Source organism: Phoca vitulina, unplaced genomic scaffold, assembly GCF_004348235.1.
Source record: "Phoca vitulina isolate PV1807 unplaced genomic scaffold, GSC_HSeal_1.0 scaffold65, whole genome shotgun sequence".
NCBI lineage: Eukaryota > Metazoa > Chordata > Mammalia > Carnivora > Phocidae > Phoca > Phoca vitulina.
The window spans coordinates 2,585,818-2,600,804 of record NW_022589768.1 but is presented as its reverse complement, the minus strand read 5'-3'; the positions used below and the strand labels follow the sequence as shown (position 1 = coordinate 2,600,804).

At 49.3% G+C, this 14,987-nt stretch overlaps 1 non-coding gene across 1 annotated transcript; it reads right to left on the bottom strand.

Moving 5' to 3' along the window:
* Positions 1 to 833: 833 nt before the first annotated feature.
* Positions 834 to 1,031, bottom strand: LOC116624332. The gene has a single exon (XR_004297875.1). It is a non-coding gene; the product is annotated as a U2 spliceosomal RNA (small nuclear RNA).
* Between the last annotated feature and the right edge of the window lie 13,956 nt (positions 1,032 to 14,987).

Sequence of the window (14,987 nt, the reverse complement as noted above, 5' to 3'; positions counted from 1 at the left end):
GTTTTCATGAAGACTCACATCCCCAACCATGGTTTTCCTGAGAAACACCAAGCTTGATGCCACCAGTCTTTACCCAGGTGCATTGCCCTTCCTTCCGTTAAGAGTGTCACTGACAAAGGTTGGAAACCCAACTGCTTCATAACTGGCTGGAATATAAAGTTGGCATTATAAAATTGGCAGAGATAAAATAATCAAGAATGGCATCCAAATGCCTGGTCCAGATGGTCAAGTTAAGCCATCCAGCGTTATGGAGCTAGAGCATGGAGGAGTCTGAGTGAGAAATGGCGGTGGGAACTGGGAAAGGTTGGTTCAGTGATTCTGTTGAACGATGAACTGTGGCTCTGGGTATGTAGAGGCTTCTGAGTATTGTGTTGTAGTGTCTTTTTAAAAAAATTGACATATAATTGACATATACATTATGTAAGCTTCAGATGTACAACATGATGACGTGATACATTTATATATTGCAATGTGATCGCCACTACAATTTAGCTCCACATTCTTGCCAACACTTGTTATCTTTTGTCTTCTTGATGATAGTCATTGTAACAGGGGTGAGGTGATGTCTCATGGTGGTTTTGATTTGCATTTCCCTGATGTTCATGATATTGATCATCTTTTTCATGAACCTGTTGGCCATTTGTGTGTCTTCTTTGGAGAAATGTCTATTCAATTCCTTTGTCTACTTTTTAATTGCATTGTTTGTGTTTTTGTTATTAAATTATACAAGTTCTTTATATATTTTGGATATTTACCCCTTAAGCACAAGCGACAAAAGCAAAAATCAACAAAGTGGAACTCTATCAGACTAAAAGTAACAACAAAATGAAAAGGCAGCATACAGGATGAGAGGAAATATTTGCAAGTCATCTATCTGTGTTACAGTGTCTTGAATCAGGGTTTGGTTATTCTGTGAGTAACAGCTATTTTAATAGGACCATTCTTCACCCTGAAGACATTAAAATGCTACTTTTTTAAACTGATAAGAACAGATACTACACTTGATCTTAGCCAAAAGGCCGAGAAGCGATTAAAATGCTACTTCTTTAAATTACCACTAATGGGTACTAGAATTTTAGGAGATAGGGGTGGGGTCTGGGATGGGATGAAACCCTAGGGTACTATTGGATCTCAGGAACACCTAGTAGAGACTCCAAGGCTGCTGGGGATGCTCCTCTTGAAACTTTTCCCTCTTCTTGGCTTTGCTCTGTCAGCACACTCAACCCACCTTGCAAAAATCTCCTGCACCTCACATCTCAAAATGTTGTCCCCCTCCAACCCTAGTGGGACTGATTCTCCTAACTCAGGTCCACTGAGAAAAACACAAGAGGTAGACCTTAATTAGCCACATGAGTGGCGTGTGCACCCTCTAGGTGATCAACTGTCACCAAGGAAGTGGGGGCCGTGATAGGCTGTTCCCTCCAGAGTCAAAATAGCCGTACAGCACTTCCTCCGTGGCTGTTAATATTCCAAACATTTACTCACATAAGCTTTTACTCCTCATCACAACACTAGGAGGCAATCCATGATGGAGGTACTCTTTTTTTTTTTTTAAAGATTTTATTTATTTATTTGACAGAGAGAGACACAGCAAGAGAGGGGACAGAAGCAGGGGGAGTGGGAGATGGAGAAGCAGGCTCCCCGTGGAGCAGGGAGCCCGATGCGGGACTTGATCCCAGGACACTGGGATCACGACCTGAGCCAAAGGCAGACGCTTAACGACTGAGCCACCCAGGCACCCCAATGACGGAGGAACTCTTAAGATCACCCCTATTCTGGGGATGCAGAACTAGGCACAGAGAGGTCAGAGACTTGTCCAAGGTAAGTTGCAAAGTTGGGATTAGAATCCAGGCAATTCTGACCCAAAGCCATGCTTTGAACCACTAGTCCATAGCAGGTCTTACTGCATGTTGGAGAGGAGAGGGAGCGAGGTTGCCCCGAAGAGGGTAGATATTCTGAGAAGAGAGGAAGGGGTGGTGGGCAGCCCGGTACTTAACATCTCTCATTCTTACCGTGTATCACACGAGGATGGCTTCTGCTCTGTACCTGGTGGCCAGGACAGCCTTATAAGTGATAGAGGTTTTTGCTTTTTGCATCATCCGTACTTGTTCTAATTTTATTCTCTCTTGGTGTTTGAAGAGCCTCTGTGAAAACTGCAGACATCTGTGCTGAGGAGAAGCAAGAGAGCCGGCTGTGTCCAGGCTGAAACAGGAGAAACCATGTTTGTAGGTGGCGGGCAGCAGGATGCGGGAGCAGAGCCCCGTAAGGAGGACACAGGGGGAGCATTTGAGCTTGGTGGTGAGGCCACAGCTCCCCAGGTAAGGATTGACTTCAAAGTGTTCCAACTTTGGGGACCCTGCGTCTTGTTTTTAAGGGAGCTGAGACCCCTCAGGAGGTCATAGTGGGGCTTTTCATGGCCCCACAGCTTAACACCGTTTGGGTACCTGCCCCAGACCGAAGCAGGTCCCAGAGGTAGACGGGGATGTTTGTGGGTAAAGACGTGGTTGTTTAAATGGGAAAAAGTAAAAGTGGAAAAGGGAAAGCCTGGGTGTAGAGCACATCCCACTTCCGAGGAGCGGGAAGTTTGAAACAGCCTGGAGTCAGCAAGGCATCCAGAAGGGGCTTCCTGTGGCTTCCTGAGACCTGACCCATCGGTGGGACTCCTGCTTTTCCAGGCACAGGTGTTTGAAGGGCTCCTGGGCAGGGAAGGCCTTTCTGTCAGTCCAGCCAGCTTTTCTGCGTGCAACTGGTGAGCACGGGAAACGTGGCTGGCCATAGCCGGCCATGGGGCAGCCAGGGGGCGGACAGGGGGCAGGGGTGTCTGAACTGGGGTTAGGTCCCTGTTTCTCTTCCCACTCCCTTCTCTTCCTGACCTGCCGGTCGCTGGCTTTGTCCTCTGGGCTTCTCACCCATGGTGCATTTGTACTTGGAAGGAAGGTCTTGAAGGAGAGTGACCCAATTATGATTGCATCCTCTGAGCCGGGGGGGACACGCTGATTTATAGGCCACTTCCCCCACTCACACATTCACCGTCCTGCAGCTCCTCGCAACCCTGCCCAGCACCACATTCGTTTCTGAGCAGACTTCACCCTGCACAGGAGGCTCTGGGCTCTGCATACCAGAGGGATGAAAGGTAGTTTTGATTCCAGTTGTGGAAAGGAAGTGGGGAGAGCAGTTTAATATTCCTGCCAGAGTGCCCTATAAGATCAAATTTCTGCCTTTTTTTTTTTTTAAAGAGAGAGAGTTGGGCTCACTCCACCAAAACAAGTCAAGAAATGGCCATGCTATTTGCTGTTGAGAAGGAGGAGCTGTGATTCACTTTGATGTGAGATTAATAGAACTCATTCCTGTTTATCACTCCTTTCCATAGATCAAAACTAAAAGCCTTAGCCTTTTCTGGCATTTGCATGTTTCAAGCATTGTGCTTTTCATAGAATCAGAAATCTATTCCCTCAGGCTACTCCAGGTAGGAACTAAAGAGATATTAGGGGAATTTGCTCTTTTTATTTTTAAATGTGTCTTGAGTGATTGAAGAAAACCACTTCCTTTGTTCCCATGTTCTGAATCTCCAGTTGAAGACTCAAGATTACTGGGGAGGGGACTGGGGAGATGTTGGTAGGTCATCTACCCCTTGATTTCCTCCAACTCCAACACGCTTCTCTCCTTACAAGCTAAGTACACTGGCTTCCACCACCAAGCTCAGGTGAGAGATCGTGAGGTTCTACCCACTGAAAAGCAAGGCTTTGATCTGTGATAGGCTTTCCTTGATCTAACTGGGTGGCTCACAAACATTGATTAACCAGTGACTGTGTGCCAGGAGCTGCCGTTGGCGCAGGGAAAGTGGAGATGAATCAGATTCAGTCCCGGCCCTCCCGGAATCCACGTTCTTGGGGACAAACAGCTAGCCGATTAATTACAGTGCAGAGTTATAAATGTTCATCCCATTTGTGGAGCGTTGCCAAGGAACACTATTCTGACCTGGAGATCAGAGCAACTGTGTCTTGAAGGATGAGTAGAAGTTCTAAGATCAAAGGAATGGAGAGGGGACTTGTGAGGAGCAGAGAAAGCATCAGGCGAGGAGGGGTCTGAGGGAGCGAGGGACCCTCGGGGGACACAGCGTGTGCGGCCGGCTGAGGAGCATGTCGGAAGATGTGGAGACACAGCTGATGAGCTCACAGCATTAGAAAGGGGAGCAGGAGATGAGGCCTGGGGGTTTTGCAAATCATGCCAAAGAGTTAGGTTCCATTTTATAAGAACAGAGACCCATCAAAGTGTTTTAAGCAGGGAGGTGGAGGGCCATTTGTGGGAAAGCAGTGAAGGCAGGAAGACTTCTCAGACCTATGGTCTGGATGATGAACCCAGAAGACTCGAGAATGGCAGCAGGACTGAGAACAGAGATGAGGGGTCAGATGCTACAAATATTTGAAGATATTTTGGGGAAAACAGAGATTTAAAAAAAAAAAAACCCTAAATAATTAGGTTTACCACTTCCTGGCTGATTGATATTGGCCAAGACTCTCTCTAAGATTCTATTTTCTGGAGCTCTACAATATGGACAGTAATCATAATATCAACTATCAACCTCAGCCAAGGACCTCAGTCGCCCGGCTCTGAAGTCACTGCTGGTTTGTGCCCAGCCTTGCATGGCTGGGGTTGCTCCCAGGGTCCACGTTCATGGGGGACACAAGTCCTGGACATCTGACTTTGGCTTGCAGACTCTCTGACAGCCTTTCTGCAGCCTTTCTGAGTCTCCCTTGGACTGGCTGGGACCAAGGACATCGCTATGCACTCTCCCCCCCCCCCCCCCCGTGGGTCAGAGGCTTGCGCGGTGCCCCTGCCCCCAGCCTTCCCCACTTTTCCTCACAGGTGACTCAACTAATGAAATCCTTGCATATTTAATCCCATTAGGGCGTCTGCCTTTCAGAGAACCTGGACTGAGATGGTGATTGGTAAATTTTAAAACTCTATGCAGAGCAACCCAATTACCCACAGACTGATGAATGCACAGGCAAAATGTTGTATATCCACAAAATGAAATGTTATTCATTCATAAAAAAGGAAGTACTTACACACACTACAACATGGATCGACTTGAAGATATGAGAAGTTCTTACGCTACGTGACAGACATCAACTACACTGCCACATTGGTATGAAATATTCAGAATATTCAGAATAGGCAAATTCATAGAAACAGAAAGAAGACTGGCGATTGCCAGGGGCTGGGAAGAAGGGGGAAATGAGTCTATTTTGGGGACTGGACGTTTCTTGGGAAGTTTACTTTAGCTCTGGGACTAGTGGTGGTGATTGTGCCACGTGGTAAGTGTCCTAAGTACCACTGATTCATGTACCTTAAGACAGTTAAAATGGTGACTTTTATGTTATGTGTATGTTTCCACAGTTAAGCCCTCTACGCAGGTGTTGGGCACATTATTGTTATAAAAGTAGTTCCTCTCGGTTGGCATGCCCCACCGCCCAGCTCCTCGATCCTTTCTCTCCTGGCTTCTCCTCCCCACCGATCCGGTGAAACTCTTTCGCTACCATTGCCAGCCCCGTGGTTGCTCTGCCGGAAGCCATCTCCGCTGTGGCCCCTGACAAGCAAGGCCTCCTCCCTTCGCCTCGTGTTGTCTTGTGACGCCCTTGGCTCGGATGTTGCTCATTCCCCTACTCCCTTTAAACCTTGGTGCTCCCAGGGTTGGCCTCAACCCCTTCTCAAGAAATGGTGACAGCCTCCAAAAGTCCACCTCAGCCTCATGTGGTCCCTCGAGTTCCAGCCTCCTCCTGGAACAGAGCTGGGATGCTTCCTGGGCTCCCTACCCATCCCGGGGTCACCACCAGACACACACATGGGGTTTCACTTTGGACTTGTGCCTCTCTCTCAATCTCCAAACCAGCTTTTGTCTACAGTCCGGTCAAAGCTGTCATGTTCGTTCAGTTTAAGTGCACGTGGCTGGGACCCCTCGGCACTGCTCCCGTGATGGTCCTCCCTGCCCCTAACCTGGACCACACAACAGCCTCTCACTGGTCTCCATGCCTTCCTTACCACCTCTTTCCAAAACATCCTCTGGGTCGCTGCTAACATAATTTTCAACAATGCAAATGTGACTACGTCACTGCCCAGCGTGGAAGAACCCTTCAGGGTCCCCATGTCCCTCCTTCTGTGACATGACCGTCGAGTCCTGCAGGAGTCCCACGCTGGGTCCTCATCCTCCCGCACGTCTCGGCTTGCAGGCTGCCCTGCTCTTCCTTCTGGCCCGGAGGCTCTCAGCCTGGGCTGGTAGGAGATCACCTGGGGGATGATGGCCGAGCACCCCTGACCAGAGATTCTGGGCTGGGGCCCCAGACTCTGGTGTTTTGTTTTGTTGGTTGAAGCTCCCAGATGCTGCTAATGTGCGTCCAACTGGAACCAGCCTTCCTTGTGAGGGGTGTAGAGACCCCAGATCCCCCAGGTGCAGAGTAGAAGGAACCAAGGTAGGCAGCCTTCCATCCCCCATCCTGTCATGACGTTTTAAAGAAGGAGTTTACCACCAGCTGTGTAGCAAAAATTCCTGGAAACCTTCCCCGGGAACCTGCTGAAATGCAAACTAGCTTCCTTCCTACCTGCTGGAGAGGGGAAGGGGTGGAGGCTTAAGTGTCTGAGCTGAGTGGGGAGTCGAAGGCTCCTGAGGAGCAGCTGGGTGGGGTGGGGAGGATGGAGGATGACTCTGGCAAGAATCACCTGTCCCTTGGCCACCACCTCGATTCCTCCCTTCCTCTCAAGGACTGTGGTAACAGCATCACACTCTGGCTGCCTCCAATAGAACCTGGCTCACAGTTTGGCAACCAGAAGCTGGCGGGCGGTCCGGGTGGGGGCACAGGTGGTTTTTTCCGAGGGCATGAGGAAGACTCTGCCCCGTGCCTCTCTCCCTCTCTCTCTCTCTCTCAGCCTCTGGCAGTTTGCTGGCCACCTTTGGCCATCTTCTCTTGTGGTTCTGCTGGGGTTCCTTAGCTAGTGGACTCATCACCCCCATCTCTGCTTTCGTTGTCACATGGCGTTCTCCCTGCATGCATCTCTCTGTCCAGATTTCCTCTTTTTATAAAGAGCCCCATCATTGGATTAGGAGTCCAACCAACTCCAGTATGACCTCATCTCAACTAACTGCACCTGTAATGACCTTATTTCCAAACACGGTCACATTCTGAGCTACTCGGGGTCAGGACCCTGACACATGAATTTGGGGGGTGACACAGTTCAGCTTATGTCACTGCAGAGAGGCAGGCAGCCCAAAGGTTTACCTGACGGATGCCTAAAAGGGGGCGGGGACATCTCTAACACGGGGAGTGTGTCACCCCTCCTGTCTGGTCCACCCAAAGCCACTCGAAGCCAAGCCAAGAAATGAAAAAGAGACCATGTCTGCACCACATCCCAATCCCCTCAACCACCTGAATTTCCTTTTAACCCCTCTAACCCTGTTTACATCCCAGATCCCCACTGCCAATTTTAAACCTTGCTTTTATTCAACTGATGGGCCTAGTTGTGGGGCAGATGCATCTTCTTGTCTGAGATCGAGAAACCAAACTAAAAGCCCTTTTATGGATGTGCCATTTCATTATTCAAATCTGATTTACAAGAATAGCCGGAAGAAATGGAGGGAACTAGCGGTTTAGTGAAGGGTTAAAAATAGCAAATAACATTTGGGACAGCCGCACTGAAAGTAAGTCAGTCGGCTGAAGACATGGAGAACAAATTTTCTTTCCTGCCCGCCCTGGCCGTTGCTGAGGGGCTGCTCCCTGCGTGGTGGGACACCTCGCAGTGTCCCTGGTCTCTCTGTGGGAGACGCTAGTGGTCTCTCCCGACAGCCAAACGTCCTCTGAAGGGCAAAATCATCCCCAGTTGAGAACCACTGTCTCCGAATATGCAAAAGCAGTTTGTAATTCTGAAATGCTACGCGGTGTGTGGGAAGATTTCATTTGTTACTTCCGACAGCTGAGTGGTTCGTTATTCTTCCCAGTTTATAGATGGGGAAATAGGGCCAGTTGTTTGATGACCTGCTTCGGGTCGCACTGCAGGTGGGTCACGGCCCGGCGTGCTCTAGACGACACCGTAATCACCGCGAGCTTCTCTTCTAAGAGGTTTCAATCGCTCTCTCCTACAGAAAAGGGTGTTGTTCCCAAGTCGCCACCAGAGGATGTCTCTGGGGGTTCCCCATGCTTATCCCTGGGCTGGGACCTGTTCCTGCAGACGCTGCTAGCATGGATCTCACAGACTTGCATGCAGTTCCGGGACGATCAGGCAAGCACGTGCGCATGCACATCCTTCCTGGTGAGTGTTTATTTCAGGTCACGTTCTCCTTGCAGGGGCATGCACAGCTACTGAGGACAGATCCCTGTGTTTAAATAGCATAAAATGCAGGGTGTGAATGAGATACCCCTCCCTCCCATCTCTGCTGTGGTCACAGGGGCTGATCGTATTCAGCCTGCCAATTGTGGGAAGCTTAGTTAATCTCATTAAATGAAGCCAGTCCTCTCCCTTCTCCATCCAGGAATGGTTTTAATGGCCCAACAAAGGGTTCAGCCCAGTGCACCATGAATTTGAGATAATGTCCCATGTTGGGTTAACTGAACTCTCCTGCCAGCAGAGCGGGTACCATCTGCCCATTTATTGACAGCCTTGTCAGCAAAAATCTGGAGTCTGAGGGTTGGCAGGCAGCCAACTTGCCTTCCACTGTCTCTCCAGTGTCTCAGTAACAGATGTTGTGCCTCATGCCTGGAGCTGCTGTTGGCAAATCGCTGCATGCTCATGTTATTTATCAGGGGTGGAGGGAGGGCAGGAAGGGAGACGTGTTTTCCAGGAAGGAGTTTGTATCCCTTTCCAGGTTCTCCTTTTGCAGACAAAAAAAAAAAAAAAAAAAAAAAATCACTTAAAACTGACTTTTTAAAAGGTGAAATAATCAGCTTATTGTTCAATACCGCCCCCCCCCAAAATATTCCAAACCCTATAACTCTTGGAAGTGCCAAATCACGAGTTATGCAAGTTACATGAGCAGGGACCATGATCCATCCCCCTTACAATGTCCCTGCCCCTAGAACATGCTTTTAAGTCACAGTGTTACACAAAAGCGACTGAGTTGGGAGGATCTTTCAGGAATATTACCTGACTCATCAAGCCTTCTTATCTCTCATCAATGGAAATCGATCAAGGTGCTGTTTACTGAATGAATCGAGAGTCAAGTATGACTCAGTGAGGAGGGGTTTGGTATGTCCTTGATAGAAGACATTTCCCTGGCAGCACCTTTCCTTTTCAAGGAACAAACAGGAGGAACGGGATTAAGAAGTGGATTGCAGCTTCTCTGTGGAGCTTTGTACCCATGTCCCGAGCAGGCATTCCAAGTTGGACACTCCTAGGTGGAGAGTCTTATAAAAGCAGGCTTCAGTGGAATTTTTTCCCCTCAAGTGTGATTCTCCCAACCCCTGGTTCATGTGGGCTCTGAGTTTTCATCCAGCCATAACAAAGGGAGTCTTGGATCAGGAGAGAAAAATCATGCAGGGGGATGGCATCCCAGGAGAGAGAATCATTGACCTGGGGGAATAGGGGGAGGCAGGTGGCCTGGCGGGGGCATCTGCAGCTCCCTGAGCCACATCGAAGGTTGATTACTCCTCACTGCTGTGCACATTGAAAAGGCAAAGCTCCTGCCGAGGAGGAATCTAGGAGCTTGCCAGGAAAAAGGGCCAGGAGAGGGCGTCTCTCCCAGCCCAGGGGACTGAGAACAGTTTGGCCCCGGGGAGGCACCGGAAGCCCCATATCCCTCCTGGATAGCTGTAGGCAAGCAGCAAAACCGTGCAAGCGCCTGTCTTGTGCCTGGTGCTCCCTCCACTTCGCTAAGACAGATTTCACTGTCTTCCGATGAGCGGGTCTCAAGCATAAACGAGACAATGAAAGCTGATGCGAGTGAGTGCAAAGCACATAGGATGGGAAGCCCCCAACCAACTGGAGAAGGCATCATCTACAGGGTCGGCTCCAGCGCGTAAGCAGAAGGCCCGCTGGTCACGTTTGGCGTTCAGTTTGCACTTTGCTGTCGAAACATGGGTTTCAGATGCATTTTCCTCCCCATCGGAAGGCTTTCTTCCTTGCTGATGTCCAGGCTGGCCTGTGCCTTCTGGCACTTGCTTCGGGTTAGGACAACGGCTTGGTTATGTGCTCGTGGGAATGCCCGTGGGACAGTGACAGGAGACCAGGTGCTCGGCCAGCATGGGTGACCTGGAGAAGGCCAGGTTCAGAGAGGTGACCTTCAGATCAGAGATGGCTCGCATCACAGCTGGGGGCACCGCTTTCCTTGACTGATAAGACCTGGTTTCTGGGCCAAAAGGACCCCAAGACAACATTGCCCTGTGCACACACCCAAAGTGGGGCCTCTGGGGCACGGCTGAGGGCTTACACCCTTTTAAGCTGCCTGCCAAATACCCACAGCTCTGAGTTCATGGTGAAGCATCACAGGGCGCATTTGCTGTTTGAGGGAAGCCGCGGCTGGCCGGGTGAGGAACCGGGGTCATGTGGCCTTGTCTGTCTAGCCTCTGTGAGTTTGGGGGAAGGGCTTCCGGGACAGCGGGCGAACTGGAGACCAGGCCTGGATCTCGCCCTTCCCTGGGCCTCCCGGGAGGCTGAGCGGTTTCTGCTGCCTCCCCCACCACAGCCTCTGCCTCCACTCCCTTGGCACCCGGCAGCAGGTGGGAGCCCGGCAGGCAGCCAGCCCCCCCTCTTCTGCTCCCTTCTCTCCTGTTCCACCTGCCAGGGCAGGAAGGACTGGGGACCCCTGCCCTCGGACTAGGGACCCTCCCTTCATTCTCGGTGTGCCGCCAAATGGCCCCCTGCAGGGACACGTCCCACACATGTGCCAAACCAACAAGCTCTCAGGACCCGACACTGAAAGTTAATAAGGGAAAGAGTTCAGGTGCCGGTTAACTTGCAGCCGTGGGGACTGTGAGGATCGCCCCACTCGGACAGGGCACCGCTGCTCAGGCCCCATGTGCTCATGTCGCATCTCCCAAGTTTTCAAGAAAAGCCACACATTCTAATTTTTGTATAAAATATTTGGAATTTTCACATACTGGTAACAAATCCCAAGTTTTCTTAAGTACTAAGTGAACCACCTCTGCAGGGCATGTGAGGCCCAGGGGCTGTCAGTGTGTGATTTTTGCCCCAAACGTGTGAAGGTAAAGCTATAAACAAACCCCTTTTGTGGCTGGTGGGGGTCATGGGGCTGTGCACGGTGGTTCTGCTCGGTGAACTCCTTCTCGAGGGTTCTGAGCTCCTCTGGGAGTCCTGTTTTGGTTTGTGTTCTTGGGGGATAGCTGAAGCCCTTCAAAGCAGCAACCACGAGAACGAAACCAAATTGTGAATAAAGAGACTGTTCTAGGCCCCACCTTGCCGGGGTTTAATATCTGATCTAAGTGTATTTGCTTTCTCTGCTGTGTAACAAATGACCATAAACTCCGAGGCTTAAAGCAATGCAGATTCGTTGTTGCACAGCCTGGGTCAGCAGCTAGCATGGGTTACATGGGTCCACAGCTCAGGGTCCCAGTAGCACTTGGCTGGGGCTGTGCATGCTCATCCGAGGCTCAGGGTCCTCTCCCAAGCTCACGCAGGTTGTTGGCAAAGTTCATTTTCTTGTAGTTGTAGGACGGAAGTCCTCAGCTCCTTTGAGAAAGTTGTCTGCCATGTGGCCCTGTCTGCAACATAGCAGTGTTTCTTCAAGGCCGATCAGAGAACCTCTCTTGCTTTGAATCTCCAATTTCATTTAGGACTCAACTGATTAGGCCAGGCCCACCCAGGCTCATCTCCCTTTTAATTAACTCAAAACCAACTGATTAGAGACCTGCATTCCCTCTGAGAAATTCTTTTGCCTTTGCCCCCATCTAACATAGCCTAACCATAAAAGTGAAATCCATCACGTGAACAGTCCCACCCGCACTCAGAGGAGAGGATTAAACAGTCATATACACCAGGGGGCAGGAATCTGGGGGACCGTATCAAAATTCTGCCTACCACAGTCAGAAAAACTCCTTTTCTCTCTGATTTTTAATTATCCATGTGTGATCTAAGATGTGACAGTGTGATCTCAAAGAGTACATTGGACGATGATAGCTATTAGATGCTCATCGGAAGAGCCACAGGGACCAATTGGGGTTTGCAAGGTAACTCTGAAACAAAGCTGAAGTCTCACTCAACAATTGATTTGCTCAGTTCTAGGACAGATGAAATGTAAGGCACATAAATGGTTCACGAATACCCAGGCCTTAGAGCGTTCTCCTCGGTTGTGTTGATCCAGATCGTTAAGGTTTGGTTCTTCACGAACAGAGATTCAGCTGGATCATAAGCTTGATTGCTTCTGGGTCAGTGTTGGTATAATGACAGTGAGAGCCTCTCATGAAAAAGTCGGGTCACCATCCTGAGAACTCAGGTCCCCTTCTTGTGCCTCTCTCCCTCCTGGAGGAAGGGGTGGAGGCTGCAGCGCCAGGAGCATCACCTGTCTTGGCTCTGTCTTTTGCTGCGTGCTCTCTCTGCCCTTCCCATCTCTCTGGTTACTCAGGGGAGATGCACACCTCCACTTTGGCCAGGGCTTGTCTCCCACTGGTTTGCAAGATCTCCAGACCACAGCAACATCCAGGCAGGGGTTGGAAATCAGTGCTGTCTACGTCTAGAGAAGAGAGAACGCACCAATGTCGGCATCCTCAGAAAGAGGGGCTCACGTGAGCTAAAGAACACTCAATCTACCAGCAGCCAAATTTCTCAATGAAAACCATAGGAGCTCATTTCTCAAGAATCAAGCAAATCTGGGCCTGCTGCTCTCTGTGTTCAACGGCACAAGAGGGAAAAGCCTTGCTGAAATCCTCAGCCAGTCAGTGAGGAGCACTGACCTCTCAACACTTCTATTTCTAAAAGAAAGGGCTAGACATCAAAAGGAATGAGATCTTGCCATTTCAACAACGTGGATGGAACTGGAGGGTATTATGCTGAGCGAAATAAGTCAAACAGAGAAAGACATGTATCATATGACCTCACTGATACGAGGAATTCTTAATCTCAGGAAACAAACTGAGGGTTGCTGGAGTGGGGGGTGGGGTGGGAGGGATGGGGTGACTGGGTGATAGACACTGGGGAGGGTATGTGTTCTGGTAAGCGCTGTGAATTGTGCAAGACTGTTGAATCTCAGATCTGTACCTCTGAAACAAATAATGCAATATATGTTAAGAAAGAAAAAAAGAAGAAGAAGAATGTAGCAGGAGGGGAAGAATGAAGGGGGTGAAATCGGAGGGGGAGAAGAACCATGAGAGACGATGGACTCTGAAAAACAAACTGAGGGTTCTAGAGGGGAGGGGGGTGGGAGGATGGGTTAGCCTGGTGATGGGTATTGAGGAGGGCACGTTCTGCATGGAGCGCCGGGTGTTATGCACAAACAATGAATCATGGAACACTATATCTAAAACTAATGATGTAATGTATGGGGATTAACATAACAATAAAAAAATTTAAAAAATAAAAATAAAAAAAATAAAAGAAAGGGCTAGAGATTCAAGAAAGCCCATCTCTCCAAAATCTGCAGGCTGGTGTGAAGACCTTTCATGGTAGAAAGAAAAGTGTGGGAATCTTCTAGAAGGGCTTGCTAACTACCTAGGAAAAACACCCTTTTGGGAATTTTAACAAATACAGAATTGGCTGTATCTTTCCCTCCACTGTATTTGTCTGTGGCTCTTCCTGAGTTTGTTAGGAATTACATGTAGTTTGTATAGTTCAGTTACTTGATGGGCTCTTTCATGTTGATCAGGAAAATGTCCCAATTAAAGCAAACAAACCTGAAAAAAACAAAAAATCAACCACAAGTACAATAAGAAAACCTTCTCTTTCCTCCCAAACTCTCATCCCATCTTCTGTCCGGAGGGGGTCCTTAGTTAGACCAAGCCCAATGATTGGGGTTGGCAGCAAATCTTTGCTAAGATGCTTTTGACATCGGTGAAATCAGAGGGTATGAATTAGTGGCCTGAATCTTCTTTAGGCACAAGTTAATTAACAGCCTCACTGCGTTCTCTGTAATTATAAATTTTGCCTAAGTCTCAAAAGTTTGAGTATATAAAGATATATTTAATTGGTTTGGTGCATTAGCATTTAGCGGAGAGCAGCTCTCTTCGGATGGACTGAGCACTGCACAGGTTAGTGAAGCGGCTCTCTTCCCGGTTTCCGTGGAAGCCGATGCCGTGTGCAGTGTGATGCTGCCAGGCTCCAGCCTGAGTGATTCCTGACCTCATTTCCAGTATCTGTAAAAGAAAGGGAGTTGGATTTGACTGTCTGTTGTCAAACTCTGCTCCCTGGGATCTTGGGGCTCAACGGAGATGATCGAAGGCACACAGGTGGGGAAGGGGGGAAGGAGGAAATGGGGAAGTCTTCGTCCATTCGGGCTGCTATAACAACGTAAGCCACAGAAATGTCCTCCTCACAGTCCTGGAGACCGGAAGTCTGGGATCAGGGTGCCAGACCATTGGGCAAGAGCCCTCTCCTGGCTCCACACGGTGGAAGGGGCAAGGGAGCTCTTTTATAAGGACGTAATCCCATTACTAGGGCTCCATCCTCATGATCTAATCACCCCCAAAGGCCTTCTTCCTAATACTATCACCTCAGGGTTGTTAGGTGTCGATATAGGAATTTTAGGAGGACACAAATATTCAGACCGCAGCAGGTGGATATTCTAGTTTAACCAATGCTCTACACCTCTTTCCATAGGAGGAGTTGCATTGACGTTGGGTGTGACCATATGATTTGGGATTTGTGTGGAAGTGACTGTGTGCCAAGCGCCAGTTGTGGGCAGAGACTTTGAGGCGTCTCATGGTTCTCCTTTAGCCTCTTGCACCCCCGCTATCTGCCATGAGGACAGTACGTCCTAGGCAGGAGATGCTCCTTCCGTCTGGTCTGACAGTGAGAACGCGTGGAGAGCAAAATTCTAAACCTGTCCTCCGACT